This window comes from Amphibalanus amphitrite, unplaced genomic scaffold (assembly GCF_019059575.1).
Source record: "Amphibalanus amphitrite isolate SeventyFive unplaced genomic scaffold, NRLGWU_Aamphi_draft 000779F_arrow, whole genome shotgun sequence".
In the NCBI taxonomy this organism is placed as follows: domain Eukaryota; kingdom Metazoa; phylum Arthropoda; class Thecostraca; order Balanomorpha; family Balanidae; genus Amphibalanus; species Amphibalanus amphitrite.
Window position 1 is genome coordinate 243,429 of NW_024882273.1, and position 16,157 is coordinate 259,585.

The following is a 16,157-nucleotide window of genomic DNA, read 5'->3' on the forward strand; positions in this document are numbered from 1 at the left end:
GTATAGTTGTTCCTCTATCCTTTCTTTATGTCCACTAAAAATTTCAAGTTTCTGTGGTTTTTGGTTTCGGAGATATGACATTGTTCATCAGGTCAGGCCATGACCCAAATGTCAAATATCCAACATCTTGCGTTGGCTACGGCTTTGACACCTTGATTTCGGCCTTTTTTGCCAGTCTTACCTCCCAACTATCATGGAACATGTTGTTTGACGATGTACAGATGTCAAGGTCAGGGTCGAGGTGAACCTAGGTCATCTAAAAACATTGCGCTTTAGGCAAGCTGAATTTCCTTTTTGTGAAATTTCTTCGACTGTATTTTTGGTAAAAGCTTCTCATTTCATGATCTGATGTAATATGGACACATAAACAATCGGTGTACACATCAGTATACACACAGACACACACAAACATACAATACAAACACATATCATTGACCTTGACCTAACTTGACCTGAAATGACCTCAGCAGCAAAAACCTGGTCGGATAGTGTGACAAAGAGGTTCTAGCTTACTTGGCACCACAAAATGGCATTGTCATCGGTATATGGTGAGCAGCGCACTTGATATCCAACGGTGACCCAAAACAGCAACATTTTTTAGTTTGACCTGATCTGGAGGGTCAATGACTGGCCTGAGAAGGTAAAACTGGGTATCATTGGATTTGTCTCTTCCCAAAGAATCTTTTTGGTCTTTACCGCGAAGCTCTATTTCCAACAGGAACGAAATGGCGCGGGGGGTGGGGGTGGCAACCACTCCCCCCCCCATGTGCGTTCTAAGATGGAAGAATGGCATGTGCGGGCGAGGCATAAAGCTGTGGAGGGCTAAAACGATGGGTGGCCACTTTGCCCCGAGTGCCCGCTTTGCCCCACTCTCCCCTACAAAGTCCATGATATAAAAAATCTTATTGTGATTATGAAAACCGACTTACAAAACAAGACAATTCCGTGGATCATGCCTACCTAACTTGGTCTTACCCCTTAATTCAATATACCCTGAATCAGACATGTGCATGGATCCGAGAAAATGGATCTGGGATCTGATCCCACGGAACCTGGTCTCGGATTCGACGGGATCATAGATCTAGCTCTGTGATTTATCGAGAGATCCGTAGGAATCACAGATCCGAGTCTCATTTTGCTTGAGATCCAGTGGGCAGTGAGATCATAGATCCTCAATTATTTTTTGTCAACACATATATCCCAAAAAAGCACTTGTTTCAACTCACAAGCGTTCTGTTTTAGTGATTTTATGTAATCGCACGTCATAATCCATAGTTTTGTGTCACTTATTGGCATAAAAACCCTTTACAGCATGGTTTCAAATGTGGTATTTACATGATGGGTACCACTCAGATCATAGATCCATGTTTTTAATTTATCGTCAGATCATATGAGATCATAGATCCAAGATGTACTTTTCACGCCGGATCCGGTGGGATCATAGATCCCAACCTGTACTTTGCTTCGAGATCCACTGAGATCATAGATCCATCACTCGGATCCATGGACATGTCTGCCCTGAATCTACCTACCTGATTGGACTACCTGATACTAGTCTCAGTGACGCTACTACAGCACGCGCTACCGTCTGGACGACCTCAGCAAGGCGCCCGTCCGTTCAGCCCTCTGTGCTGCCCCGTCCAACCGCGTGCTACCGCTCCAACCGTGCTGCCTTCCGTCACAGTGGTGGAGTGCTGGTGTGGCGCCGGGTAGAGCCGGAGAGGGGCCTTCAGCCGCTGCCCTGCCAGAGGGTGATCCCGCCACCACAAGGCCAAGCTAGCAAAGGTAAGAAGTTGGGGATAGAAGCGGAGGTTTGATTATCGCTGTGGAAGTCACAAGTGCCATTTTCTTCCGTAATGTTGTATCGAGACCTATTCTGATCTGGAGCCATTTGTCATGCTCGGCCGTATATATTCACCTGGGTGTACTGTTTTACAGTCATTGATCAATCGCATTCCTGATGTCAGATGTTCCCTCTACTCTGTCCTGCCTGTCTGATCGCTATATCAGCGCTGTAACCCGACCGAGGCGCCCTCTGGTCACAGCTGACCTGTTCATTCCGCCGCTAGATGGCAGCACCATCAAGCACATGGTGGGCCCCGGCTGACAGCTCGGTCCAGCGACGCTGCAGGCGTCCTCCAGTGTAGACCGGAGTCACGGCGCTCAGCCCAGCGCCGCGGAGTCGGTGGATTTTCCGTGACTCCGACTCCGACTCTGGACAGCCTCCTTAGCCCTCGCCGTCCAAGGTACGGGGTTTGTGCCACCTCTTGAAACCGTTTTCCGATTTCTCGGAATCCGCTTGAGCTGGATAGCTGGTATTTGGCCTACCTGACCTGTGATTCCGGTCAGATGTTTGGTCATTTGTCAGGCTGTCTGACGTCATTGACGTCTGACTGGCTCCATCAGAAAACCACTAAAAGAATGTAGGGAGCTCACGATCATTCACTATTTGCGTGATATTTATCGTTCATATGAATCACTATATGTCTGGTTGGCCGCCTGCCCTCATTTAAATTCAATCTGAATGCATGTTAAAGCATGCTTCCAGGCGCCTTTGTCTCATGCGGGCTGCTTGCTCCCTTGGAGCGGCACCGCTGCCCCCGAGGGAGCGCACCTGTGGCCGGGTGTAACGAGTACTTGGGGGGGGGGGCTGGTCGGCCTGACCTTCGGGATAGGCTCAGTCCCTGCGACTCTCTAGGGTGCCTGCCTGCCCAGACCAATGTCTCCCCTTATTCCTATCACCCTTCCGGCTCTGAAATGGCCTTGTCAGACCGGAAGGGGCTTACCCAACGAAACAAAAATAAATGTTGTGGCCATTTAACTGTGATGTGCCCGTAATTGAATCAGCAAAATTCATGCTTAAAATCTTCCTTTGTATTCCGCTGAGTCATCGTTCAGTGGCTCATCGACCAGTTATCTTGACATCCTCAGCCAATCGGTTACTGCGAAAGTAACATGCAATTACCAAATCTGATACATGCACGGACATGTTTGGGTGGGGGAAAGCATCCATCAGATCCAATGCCTGACCTTCACAAAACACATAGAAAGTAAGTTTCTACATGACTGATAGTCTGATAGTGACATTTCATGACATACGAGGGTAACTAAACATGACATCAGTGCAATACAGTCACTCACCAAATCTTGCCCGTCAATTTGGCCACAAAAATGTCGACAAAAAAGGACCCAGCTCGGTCTCAAAACTGCGCCACGCCGTGTGTGCCGGTGCCGATCAGCTGTCGCCCAGCTAATCCAGCTGACCTAGTGGTGGCGGCCTTAGTTCGTGACACATCAGCACTCAACAACAAATACAAACAAGCAAACTCAAATCGCATTTGCATCCATTCGAAAAACTCGTAGAGCAATTGGCTAGAGCAAACAGTTGGTTGACGATGATACAAAAACGGTAAGGAAATTCAAATTGGCATAAGACCAAAGAGAGATTCAGCCCTAACGCATAACTGAGGTAAGGCGTACTTCTGTTTCGTAGACTTCTCCATAGATGGCGCGAGTGACGAGCGCCTGAAGTTAGGCTGTCCCGCAGTAACCGAACTTGTATCGCCGTCAACAGATGGCGGTAGTTGTCCACACCCGACGCAATACTGCGGCAGGGGTTCAGCTCTAATAACAAATATGGGGGAGATAAGTCATATTGCGCCACCTTAAGGATATCGGCCTATTTCGGCTAAAGTTGACCAGCTGTCATGTTTGATGATAGGTATCTCAAATTGTACCTCAGTTATTTTGGCATCAAATAACAACTCCCAATTTGTATCACACCCAGACAAATTAACAAGATAAAAGCTTTCCGGCACATCTGCAAAGGGCGCATTTACGGACTCCCCCATCAAAAAGCGCCCATGCCTCTCATGTAAAAGCGCCCTATTAAAAACAACGGTTTGCCACCTAACTAAGTAGCCTATTTGAACGTGTCAGCCCATTAACCATTTATGCTGTGAAGGCTAAGGTAATGGTAAGGTGAGCGCTCTAATAATCAAAGTGTTCAATGAAATGTGTCCCAACCACCAGATGCTGTTTATCTGGGTTGAAGAATAGGGCGCAAATAGGGTGGGCGCAATTACGAATGGAACACATTTTTCATGAGCTTCAAATATGGCGACGACATATTTGTGGTGATAAACTTTTAAAACTACCATTAAACGAGTAATTAACAATGATTATTAGTTGAATTACTATCTCAAAGATAAACCATGACACTAGCAAAGGTCGAAATAGACTGTTTCGCGTAAGAAAATAGAGGAAATCACAAAAAAGGTCTGCGAGAAAGCTGAGACACCTCACCTGCCCCTATGGACCGGCATAAGAGCGAGTTATTGGTGGTGAAGTAAATGCACACATTCGAGTATTCGTTCGAATCGAATTTTGGGCAGGAGGAAGGTGTGGCGCATTTAAGAACATGGCGCAATATGACCTCTCTCCCCTGCATGTTAACTATAGGCGGCGGAACGGGAAGGGCACCATGCCCACCCCCTCCCCCTTGATTTGGGAATTTTAACATTAGACCTATGGGCGTTGCATGGAAAGAATGGGACCAAAAGTCGGCAGTGCACCCCCCCCCCCCCCCCCCTCCTTAATTGAAGGTGTTCCGCCGCTATTGATGTTAACGGCATATTTACCGTAGTTTTTTTTTCAATGCTCTAGTTACCGTCCTTTACTATAAGAAATGGCTAAATTATCGCCAGTTAAGGTGTTTTACCGGCCGTTAACGTAAAGAGGAAGAGTCAATGAACCCTCCCCCCCCCCACCGTTCAGATCTTGATAGAGCTAGAGGTTCCTGGAAATTACTAGCGTCCCCTCTCTGACTAAATAGTACCCGATTGTATGGTGACGTTTGGAAGGTCCTAGTTCATTGGTTGGGCATTCCGGGGCTAGGCTGGCGACCCAAATATCGGGAACATTGTAACTGCTAAAACTTTCTAGGGATGTTGTGCTGCCGAATCGAATGATGTGCCATATGATACCCTTTGCCCAGCTTCGTGACCTGAGGGGCTCTGACCTGACCTTGACCCGAGGTCAACTCCTTAAGTTGACCTCACCCTAACCAAAAGTACACCATTCGACGCACCTGAGCTAGGCGAACTGAATGATGCCAAAATCGCGGCTCTGCGGCCATATTTTGCAAAGTTATTTATTAAAAACCGAATCCCTAACTTCAGTCACTTGACCCGTCCTCACACGCTACCGGTTAACCTGAGACCTTAAAATCGGGTACCAATCGCTGCGACTTGTAACGGCACATACGCTCATTTTTTCCGCGAGGCTCTAGCTCTATTAGAAGCGATACGGCGTGCTGGGGTCGTATTAACCCCTCCGAAACCCATTTTGTTTGCGGGAAAATGAGGAACTTATAGAAAGAACACCTTTCTAATTTTTTGCATGTCGATTTGCAATGACATGAATTTTATTTTCAAAAAATAAAAATGTGAAAAATTTTGGTCCCAAAGTCATTATAGGCAAATGAAAAAAGATCAAGATTTTTGTTCAACAGTGAAAACGTTTCTTTGGAATTTTTAAAAAATAATAAAATAAAATAAATATAAATAAATTAGCTTAGTGTTGTTTACCGTTTGTTGGTTGCTTAACCCGTTCTTGAGTTATAGGCCATCAAACTCACCGTTACAAACCGAAGTTTAAAAATGTAATGCAATATAACTCTAAAAGTGTTAATCTGAGAAGTCTGATATTTTGCCAGGTGTCTTTGGGGCCTATGAGTACCCCTAGAACCGATTTTCATTAAAATCTGAGGCCTGTTTCACTAAAAACTTGTAATTACAAGTGTTTGTAGTTTACAATTCATAAGTATTTTTACCATTGACCTATAATAAGTATAGACGAACTACTCGCGTCTTTGCGGCGTTCCTCGTCGACCAAAGAAGCAAATTGTTTTCTGAATTTACAGCGCAGGACAAGGGCAATCCTAACCTTTAAACACGGACGTAGAAATAAAAGTTTGCTAAATATTTAACGTTAATTTATTTTAAAATGTGTAACAGAACGCTAACATTTACTAAAAAACATTTATTTAAACGTTTAAGGTTTGAAGTCAAGCCTCACGAAATCGTGTCCATGGTAACGGAATAAACAAAGTCATCGGCATCATTTATTGTTGCCGCATTGCAAATTGCGTAAGGTGTGTTGATAGTCCTGTGCATATTAAACAAGAAAAGATAATTTGTCACCAATAAAGAGCACAAACAAATATCAAGCACATATTGCACGTGATAAGTGAATCATTTCAAGGCGATAAAATTGACTTACGTTATTACAGCAAGCATTTCAAGCGGTGTCTTCTGGGATATTTGGTATTTATGTAATTAAAGCATTTTATTTCATTTTCTTTAAATCTATCCTGTTTATCTGCTAGAGCAGTCAGGCACTGATAATTTTATCATAATGGCTAGTGTCAGGAGAAGAAAAAAAAACTGAGAGACACTTGCAATCTTCACAAATGTCATAAGGAACGGCTTGGAAGAGGTCTACCCAAGGTCTACCTAAGAAGGCACAGGCCTATGTTCCTGTTGCTGGAAGGCTTCTGGTGTGTGCTGAAATTCATCTGCCAGCTGAACCAGACATAGCCCGACTTATGGCCAACATATAAAGTAAAAAAGATTGACGAACTTCAGTTGTAAGTTGCTACTGCAATTAAACATGATGGAGGCTGGAGCCGTCAAGAAAACTGAATGGAAGCTCAGCAAGACTGCAACAGTCGAAATGCCTACCAAGTGTGACCTGCTAATGACTGGCTTAATTATTTCTTGCGTGGCTCAACATAAGTGCTCAAGAGCAGAAGGCTGGCCCCTCATTTACTTGTGTGTGCGCTGATTTGTGGAACGTTGTTAAAATCGAAAACCAGAATTCGTGAACTTTTGGTGATCACCAGTGACCTTTAGCGATGGCCTGATCGAAAAATGGTCTAGATGATTCTCAAAGTTCTTATAGCGAGCTACCTACTGCCCTTTCCGCATCTTTCTACCTTTCTTCCTTTGCGAGATAATATGGCGTGGACAAATACGTCCCCCCTCCTCCCATCACTATGGTGAAGCTGGCTGAAAGGCCCACCCGGGCGCGGGTTAAAGAGGCTCATGGGTGAATGAAATCATGTATCATTATGTGCACTCAGATTGGTATGAGTATATCGCCACTCATCCCACAGTCTCTACTACCATGCACATTATTTTCACGTCTTCATATGCTTTGACTATGCTTTGATGATGTCATGAATGTTACTGCTGAGCTTCATCTTAAATACACAATACATAATGTTGAATCAACTAACAAACTGTATTAATGGAATTCGCAATCATGAAGAGAAACACGCATGAGAACTGGAAAACTACGTGATAGTGAAGCCGAATGCTCCTTTAACGGATCAAGAAATGATGATTCTGAGCGCAATGGCAAAGCCGCTCATTCGAGATGTGAAAGTGACCCCGCTCGTGTGCACGTGCAAACTGGACACAAATGGACTTGAGCACGGCACCCTCCTAAACGGTCCCTAACGGTGTACCAAATTTGAGCACAATCTGCCCAGCCACTCTCGAGATGTGGAAGCGACCCCCGCACGTGCGCACGTGCAAGCTGGACCCAAACTGACATACGCACGGCACCCTGTCAAACAGTCCCTAACGACGTACCAAATTTGAGCGCAATCGGCCCAGCCGTTCTCGAGATCTGGAAGCGTACCCTGCGCGTGCGCACGTGCAGCAGCACCCAAACCGTGACACGTGGAAATGCATTATCATTTGCATGTCCACCGACATGCTAAGTTTCAGCTCAATCAACCCCGTCGTTGTAAAGTTATTGTTGATCGAACAAATTTGTTACCACTCAGTTGGCACGTGGCGCGTGCCGTGTCCCTCACCCTATGACTTTGTGCTATGTTCAAGTGATTAAGCTTGGACGCTCCTACATTGTAGACGCAGTCTCGTTCCGTTCCGTCGTGTTATTTACGAGAAAGAAGTCGATAAACTTTCGCGTTTTTCCCATAGACAAAGCATTGTGTCATTAGTTCGTGCCCTTACACGTACGGTGGCGCTAGTGTCGCTCAGCGGGAACGGCCTTCAGGCGCTGATTAAGCCAGAGTAGTCTGTCTATACTTATTATAAGTCAATGATTTTTACCAACTACGTAAAAACCGATTTCACTAAGCTTCATCGCCAGTGGCACCTCCGATAAGAAAATGTTTGCAAATAAACTTGTAAACAGTAAATTTGTTTTTAATCAAGAACTATAGCATGTTAAAGATGTTGCTTCTTTTTATCAAATTTTGTCTAGTATTCATGTCAAAAGCTGCCAACTTAAATTATAAATAATGATGCTGTTGGAAAAAGATATAAATGATAGTTCACATTATCCTATTATTGAAAGAAAATCACACGCAAAACATTCGACAGCAGAAGACTGTTGAATGCAATTATGGCGCGCGAAAGACAAAACATGACGATATTTTAATACCGATTATTTTTGCTTCTTAGGGTGTGTGCTAAGTAAAAAAGAGCATGAAACGACTCAACAAAGCATAGTTGTCCTAAATATATGAATGTTTTGCATTATTGCACAAAAAGTATCAAAATTCCGAACGTCAGGACCACTGGAATTTCAGGTTTGTAATACGATGTTTTCTTTCAAGTTTCTGGTCTTCGTGAAACAGAAAGTTTGCGATTCCCATGTTTTCTAGCAAACTTTTTCTTGTAAAAAAAGTTTGCAAATTTTAAACTCAAAATTCATGTTCAAAGGCTTCGTGAAATCCAAATCTCAAATGTTGGTAATTATTTCTTGTAAACTCAAGTTTTTTCTTTGTAATTACAAGTTTTATTTGTTAGTGAAACAGGCCTCTGAGAGATGAGGGTGACGGGCCTGGTATGTATGTACAATCTATCGTGGAATCATGGGCGCCGCCACCGGAAGGACGGGGGGGACGCGTCCCCCCAATCTCAGAATGGAAGGGGGACGTCCTCCCAAACTCATTACGGAGCGAGCGAAGCGAGCGTAGTCTTTCGTAGGTTAATGGAAATTTCTGAGTATGCCGTGGTCACGCTTTTGCTAGGCTTATATCTCAGCAACCACTTGACCGATTTACATGCGGTAATTTTTGTAGGGTAGCACTAGATTCATTCCATCTAACGAGCATCGGACTATTCCCGATGCATGTGAGTGACCCCATATGCACGTGCCACGTGAAAAACGAAGAGGTGTCAGTTTTGTAACAATTTCAATATCTCGGCAACTACTGTGCCGATTGCGCTGAAAGTTGGCATGTAGGTAGGTATACCCACTAGGCAATGCATATCCATGTGCCACAGTTGGGGTGCTGCTGCACGTGCGCACATGCAGGGATCGATTCCAGATCTCGAGAACGGCTGAACCGATTGTGCTGAAATCTGATACATGGTTTGGGACCGGTTAGTAGGGTGCCGTACAAAAGTCAGTTGGGACCCATTTTGCACGTGCGCACGTGCAGGGTGCCGCTTCCAGATCTCGAGAACGGCTAGGCCGATTGCGCTCAAATTTGGCACATCCTTAGGGACCGGTTAGAAGGGTGCAGTGCACAATTTAGTTGGAGGTGTCCCCTCGCAATTTCGCACGTGCAAGGCCCACCCGACCCTCTCGCTCGCTCCGTTGGTCGCCCCAAAAGGCGTTTTACTGGTTGTTATCTTACTCAAAATTTGATTAGGCCCTTCGGTCCAATGAGACCATTTCAGAGCCGCAAGTATGAAAGAATTAGTGGGAGACATTGGTCGGGGCAGCCACCCCAGTGAGCCACTTGGGATGAACCCGACAATTGAACAGGCAGCCCAGCCCACTGGCACTCACTGCACCCGGCAAAGGACTATATAGCTCCAGTGGAGCCATTCCCGCATGGGATAGAGTTGCCCGTCCAGCCCGGAGCAGGGGGTTGCGGCGTGGAGGAGAAGGATTTGACTGTCCTGAGGATGGAAGAGATGGAACGGCCGGTGCCGAATCTGAGAGGGTCCAGGAGGTTTAGATACTCAGTATATGGGGTGTGGGCCTACATACTCGTACAGTAGGTCTATTAAAAAAGTCCCCAGCACCAGTGGGCGCTGCCTTCGCTGAGCCGAACCCCCGTCTGCCTGTCCCATATCGCGCCGGGCTCAGGTCAGGTAGGGTCAGCGGGACCGCTCGGTCCGGCCCGCGGGCGGTGGACGGGCGGCCGGTAACGCTTTCCGCAGCCAGCTGTAGAATCCAACAAACGGGACGGCCACCGCTCAGCGCAGCGAAACTGGTGTTAAAGAATGGCAGTAGATGCTCATGGCCACAATGATTATGAGATAGTCATTGTTAGCCCGTGCCCCACAGGAATGCCTAGACTCTCACGCCCTGTTAGAGGGGAAATGGGGATTGGGCATCATTCTTATAACTCAGCTTTGGGCATTTATGTGGTATTCGAAGTAGCGTCAAAAGTAGCAAAAAGAAGAAAAAAATACTTCAGCCAATTTTGGATCGGGTCATAGCCAGAGGTCATGTCACTAGAGGTCATCGATGGTAAAATTTTGCTTAGACAGGGTGCGTTGCGCGCACCGGTGCATTGGGTTTCCAATTTCCATGGAAACATCAACAGACTCGGAAGCTCGCAACGCTAGCGTGGAGCCGTATTCATATCAACCGCCGCAACAATGCAGCAGCGCAGCGCACGCGGGGCCGTGAAACACCACCCAGGGCTATCCATGTGTCAGGGCAATCCAAACCACGTGATGGGCTCGGCCCCAGCGGAGCATGAGGTCCAGGACTCCCGCCCAGGCCCCCTGTCTCCCCCTAATTCCTATCATCCTTCCCACTCTGAAATCGACCGAAAGAGCCTAACCTAACACAACAATCAGCTCTTTTATCGCTTATATGTCTGAATAATATTGTCAGATTTAATTAAGGTCAACGGCTTAGCATGTAAATAACAACAACTGCCACCATCGGTATTATGAGAAAGCCAAATGCTTTTCCACAAACACTTAAAAAATTTTAGCTTAAAACTTGCATGAAATTAATTTTACCAGCCTCGTGTTCCTCTTATCAAAACGCTTCGAATGAATCAAAAGTTGATCTTGAAGGTCATTTGAAAAATTTGGCCTATGTTCAAAGACATGACCTGACCAGAAATGGTCATAATGCATAGCAGGATATTAGATCGGTATCGTGGACCTTTACAAACACTTCAGATGATTTCATGTCTATCAAAAATAATTATTACATGGCTCATATGTAAGCTGGATGTGTAAACATGCTTACGAGTATGTTGAACGCAACTGATAATGTTCTGTTGGCCATAATTTCTATATTTAATATATCCTACCGGATTTCATATTTTTGTTAATGACACCTTGACGATGTCGAGAAAAAAACGCTTAGAAGATTTAACCCGGCAGTTGCTGGGGTATTTCGCCACCCGCCGTTTGCTGGGGGGGGGGGGGGGCGTTAAACGCCCCCAGCCGATAACTCGAGAACCAATATGCGCAGCGAAACGCACGAGGCGGCAAACGAAAGAACGCGACGAGACGCTTCAGATGAGTACTTGAAAGTTTTTGAGATCACAGGTCGGATCAAGGTCAGGTCAAACACCTGAAATCGGGCTTTCAGCAGGATGGACTTCAGAACCTCGTAATGGGCGCCTCTCGTCATAAACTCTGTCAAAACGGTGCACAATCCTTCATACATATAAGGCCTACAAGAGTGTCAGATACATGTAGGGGTCAGTCAAACATAGGCCAGGGTCAAGGTCAGGTCAATCAGGTAAGCACATATCCCCAAATATCAAAACTGGTATTCGCAGTCTATGACACATGTTTTATGGGTAATTTTGGGCGTAGAACACGATGGTGGCATTCATTGTATCATATGTGCACGTGTTTGGTTCAAAAAGTTCAATTTAAGAAATGCATGTATCATGGTGTTGAAGTAGTCACGAAAAATTGCCAAGATTCAGTTCAAGATTGTGGAAAGTGTGGAACGATAATCAAAAATCAAATATAGCCATTTGATTGTTCATGGTATTGGCAGTCTTACGGCGTTTGCGGCATGTCTGTATGTCTATTTTGTGATTTTATATGATTTTTTGAACATATGCCGTTTTTGGTCGAAAACTCAGAAATCATGACGTCACTAAAGCCTCGATAGCTCAAAAATTTTCCGACCGATTTTTTTTTTTTTTAAACTTTGCCACAATAAACTTCGATCAATTCCCTACAGGTACTTAAAATTTGGCGCGCTTGCGGCGCACCATTCTTATGTTATAGCGCGGCGAAAAAAGTGGGGGCGTTTAACGCCCCCCCCCCAACAGCTCGCGGGTTAACAGCCTGAGATACACTCAGTATAAGGAAGGTTCAAGGGTGCTAGATTCCTTCCGTCCTCGCTATCCTCAGGAAAAACCAATCCGCATCGCCCCTAGTCTTCATGGTTCCCTCTCTGGACTGGAGGTCACCCCACCAGCCAACCTGTAGTTGATGTCTGATCCATTCCAGGACACATTATCCTCTTCGGGTGACCGTTTGGGAGACGGCTGGACCGTCCCCGACAGGGCAATCGTCCCAAGGGAACAGTCTCGCTTCCGCAGATCACTGTCGCTGGCTCGCACAACCCAATTACTACACCAGAGCATAGTTATGTCATAGCTTTGCAAGGGCCTTTTCAGACCGAAAAAGATGGCCCCCAACAAAACAAACAATTTTCTCATTCATTATTCTATCTCATCAAGCACCACATGTTCTCAGAGTGTTTATTATGCCGTATGCGTTCCGTCCAAAAAAGCGCAGTTCGATTTTCTCCCATTGACTTGAGCGATCTCAAAATTGACCCGGCCTTTCTGTCAACAATGTCAAACTTGCAAAGTAAACGTTTCAAATACATATACTGTTGCCCATTAAAATCGCTGAAAGTTCTGAAGCGATCGTTAGTCGGTGTATTTAGATATACTGAGCACAGGAACTTTCCTTGAGGTAAGGTTACTTGACGTGACCTGGTGTTATGACCTTGAATTGAAAGGCTTGGGCGGGAAAATGGGTCATTTGAAATCTTAAAATGCTAGATTTTAACAATAATTGCAAACACTATCCCGACCAAATAGTGAGTGAGAAGGGAGCGATTCCCCGACCCCATGTTAAGCTCCTATAATTGAGCTAGCTGCTAGAGCCTCGCGGAAAAAACGAGCGCTTGCGTCGTTACGTGACGCAGCGACTGGTACCCCATTTTAAAATATCAGTGACCTCTTAGGGCAGGTCAAGGGCCCCAAGGCATTTGATCGGTTTTTGGTAAATAACTAAACGCATTATCGTCACTTCGATACAATCGTGTTTTCTGTTCTCAGACGCGTCGATTTATATGCTTTTTTTTTAGGTGAAGCAATTTAGGACGTTTACCTCAGGTCAATGTCATGTTAGGGCAACGCAGGTGACGAAGCTGTTGAAAGGAGGACATGTTGCATAACATTTGATTCGGCAAGTCTTGCAAAGTCCATTGATGGCTGTCCCGACTGGCTAGCTCATTTTGATCGGGAGTTATTGACGAAGCACTCCTATGACCCTAGTGACGTCATAAATGACGTCACGCAAGGTAAACAATGCGAAAGTGAAGCATTAGACCTTGCCAAGAATGTATGAAGTCACGATTTCATGTGCTTGAGGTATAGTATCAGATCATTTCCGACGCCAAATTAACAGTTTCCATAATTCCCCATTATGCGTATATGACACTAAGTGCATTGCGGATTGCATCATTTTATAACCGACAACCATGCTGAGGTTTACTTAAGACGTCATAGTTAAGTGACCTGACCTGAAAACGTGGTTGATGTCAAGTGATCCGGCTTAAATGAAATGTAAGGCATGTGAAATGTCAGCCTTCTATCATCAGTGTGCTTTGAGCTACCGCACAAAAATACATGGTGGCGGCATCCACCCCTTCTCATCGGCCGGCGAGGGTTAAACCTCGCTTCGAATTATTGCAGATAATGATGTGACCAAAAGCAAAGCATTTGTCTGTGTCTAGAACGGCCGCTGACTTGTTGGACAAGATCGCCAATCTTAATTCGCTAGATGGGAATAAAATACTCGGTATGTGATACATATAGTTATACCCCTCGATTTGCCCCTCGCGCTAAGTCTATCCTAATCATCACTGTCGCTTTTTTATCCGAGATGTTGTCGCCGCTAAACGGGTTGTTTTGTTTGCTTGCTTGCGTTGAATGGCCATTACGGATTATTGAAGGATTATGATAAAATAGGAATGGGGTAAGGGAAGATATGCACTGCAGGTGTTTAATTTAGATCACGAAGGCATCATTTCCGGCATCGTGCAGAGTCATCATCTTCCCTTCCTCTGCACTGCGGCATCTCTGCGCCCCACACACGGCGTCCTCACTCCACGGCCGGCCGCCGCCAACTGACCCACTCGCCGGGCGCCGCGACCTGACCCGTGTCGCTGCCGCGGCCTGCGCAATAGAGTCGGGGCTGGAATCCGGGGGTTCGGCCGGCCGGCCGCCTCTGGAGCGGGGGACTTTTTTAGTAGACCTACTGTACATGCATTGGTCTATATATATATATATATATATATATATATATATATATATATATATATATATATATATATATATATATATATATATATATATATATATATATATATATATATATATATATATATATATATATATATATATATATATATATATATATATATATATATATAATATATATATATATATATATATATATATATATATATATATATATATATATATATATATATATATATATATATATGGGGTATACTGCGACATATTCTGATTTCAGATGTATGTGGTTTTCTTGCTCTTCCATTGTCGGAGGATCTTTAATTTAAATGTAGTGTGCTCAACACGCGAGATGATTTATCATATTATTTGTGCTCATTGCCAGCGTTATAAAGTGTAAACGTCTGTTTTGTATCTTAGCATGTAGGTTGTAGGTATGTCACATTTGCTTGATAATGTCATTAGAAATGACGAAACCGGTCGCAAATATAAAGAAAAAAACGTCAAAAACGTAAAACATGTAAATGACTGTGCTCGCGGAGCTTTTATCACGGATTGACACCCGATCTGCTCATGTAGTGCGTTCTATCGAAAAGGTTCAGAAGAAACTCATCAACGCAAATAATTCGGTCATTTTTAACGAAACATATATATATATATATATATATATATATATATATATATATATATATATATATATATATATATATATATATACACACACACACACACACACACACACACACACGAAAATCAACTTCGCAAAGGGAACAAAACGCTAGCGGCTTCGAAATGAATGCTTGCAACGACAAGAAGAGCGCGCAAAATAATGCTGAATGCGGAAATTTACAAGCAGGTGAACATTTACCGAGATATTTGGATCAATTGACATATTCAGATATTGTTAGTGCGCCAAAAATAAAGCATTCGATAGGCCGGAAAATCTAAGGCCGCCGAATGACCGGCGACTCGCTGCCGGACTTACACGTACATGATAGTGGTCGGTCGCAGGGGGGGGGGGGGGTCAAGAAGCCGACTAGTCAGCCCGGTATCGACAGCGATTCTCACACCGAACGATCACACACCGCGAATGACTGACAGTCCTCCAGAGTGAGTGAACGAATGCGTAGTGCCACAGACCGAGTGTCTCAACGTCCGGGACGAATGTCCGGTGGACCGAATGGTCCTGCGACCCACGCGGCACCACCAGTCGAGTCCAGTGTCGAGTATCAGACCGAGAGAGTAAGTGTGTCCGCGCTTAGTGTAAGTGTGTAAGTCCGCGCTGAGTAAGTGTGTCCGCGTATCAAGCTTGCACGGGCTGCACGGGTAGACCTACTGTAATGAATACTGTAATGAATTTCTCCAATTTCGTATTTTGGAGCAGTTTTGCCTAATGTTTTTTTTTTTTTGCCAATTTTCGCGGCGCTTCGCGCCGATTCATGCACGAACCAAAAACAGGGATTTGTGACTATACAACGCCCCCTCCCCCACGCGGGTATGCAATATGCATTACCTATGCAATATGCATTACCTATCGATCATATTAGTGGCATACATCAGCAATTATACCGTGATAGAGCACGAGGCTTTGCCGTGTCAAACTGAATCGGACATCAGA

The 16,157-nt window shown here is 44.8% G+C and overlaps 1 long non-coding RNA gene across 1 annotated transcript in view; it reads left to right on the plus strand.

The window, feature by feature from the left end:
• Positions 1-1,717: 1,717 nt before the first annotated feature.
• LOC122366028 overlaps positions 1,718-16,157 on the plus strand; it is a 57,432-nt gene continuing 42,992 nt past the window's right edge. The window contains exons 1-2 of the long non-coding RNA XR_006253823.1: positions 1,718-1,785; positions 2,070-2,246. This is a non-coding gene — a long non-coding RNA (uncharacterized LOC122366028). The remainder of the gene's footprint in view (positions 1,786-2,069; positions 2,247-16,157) is intronic.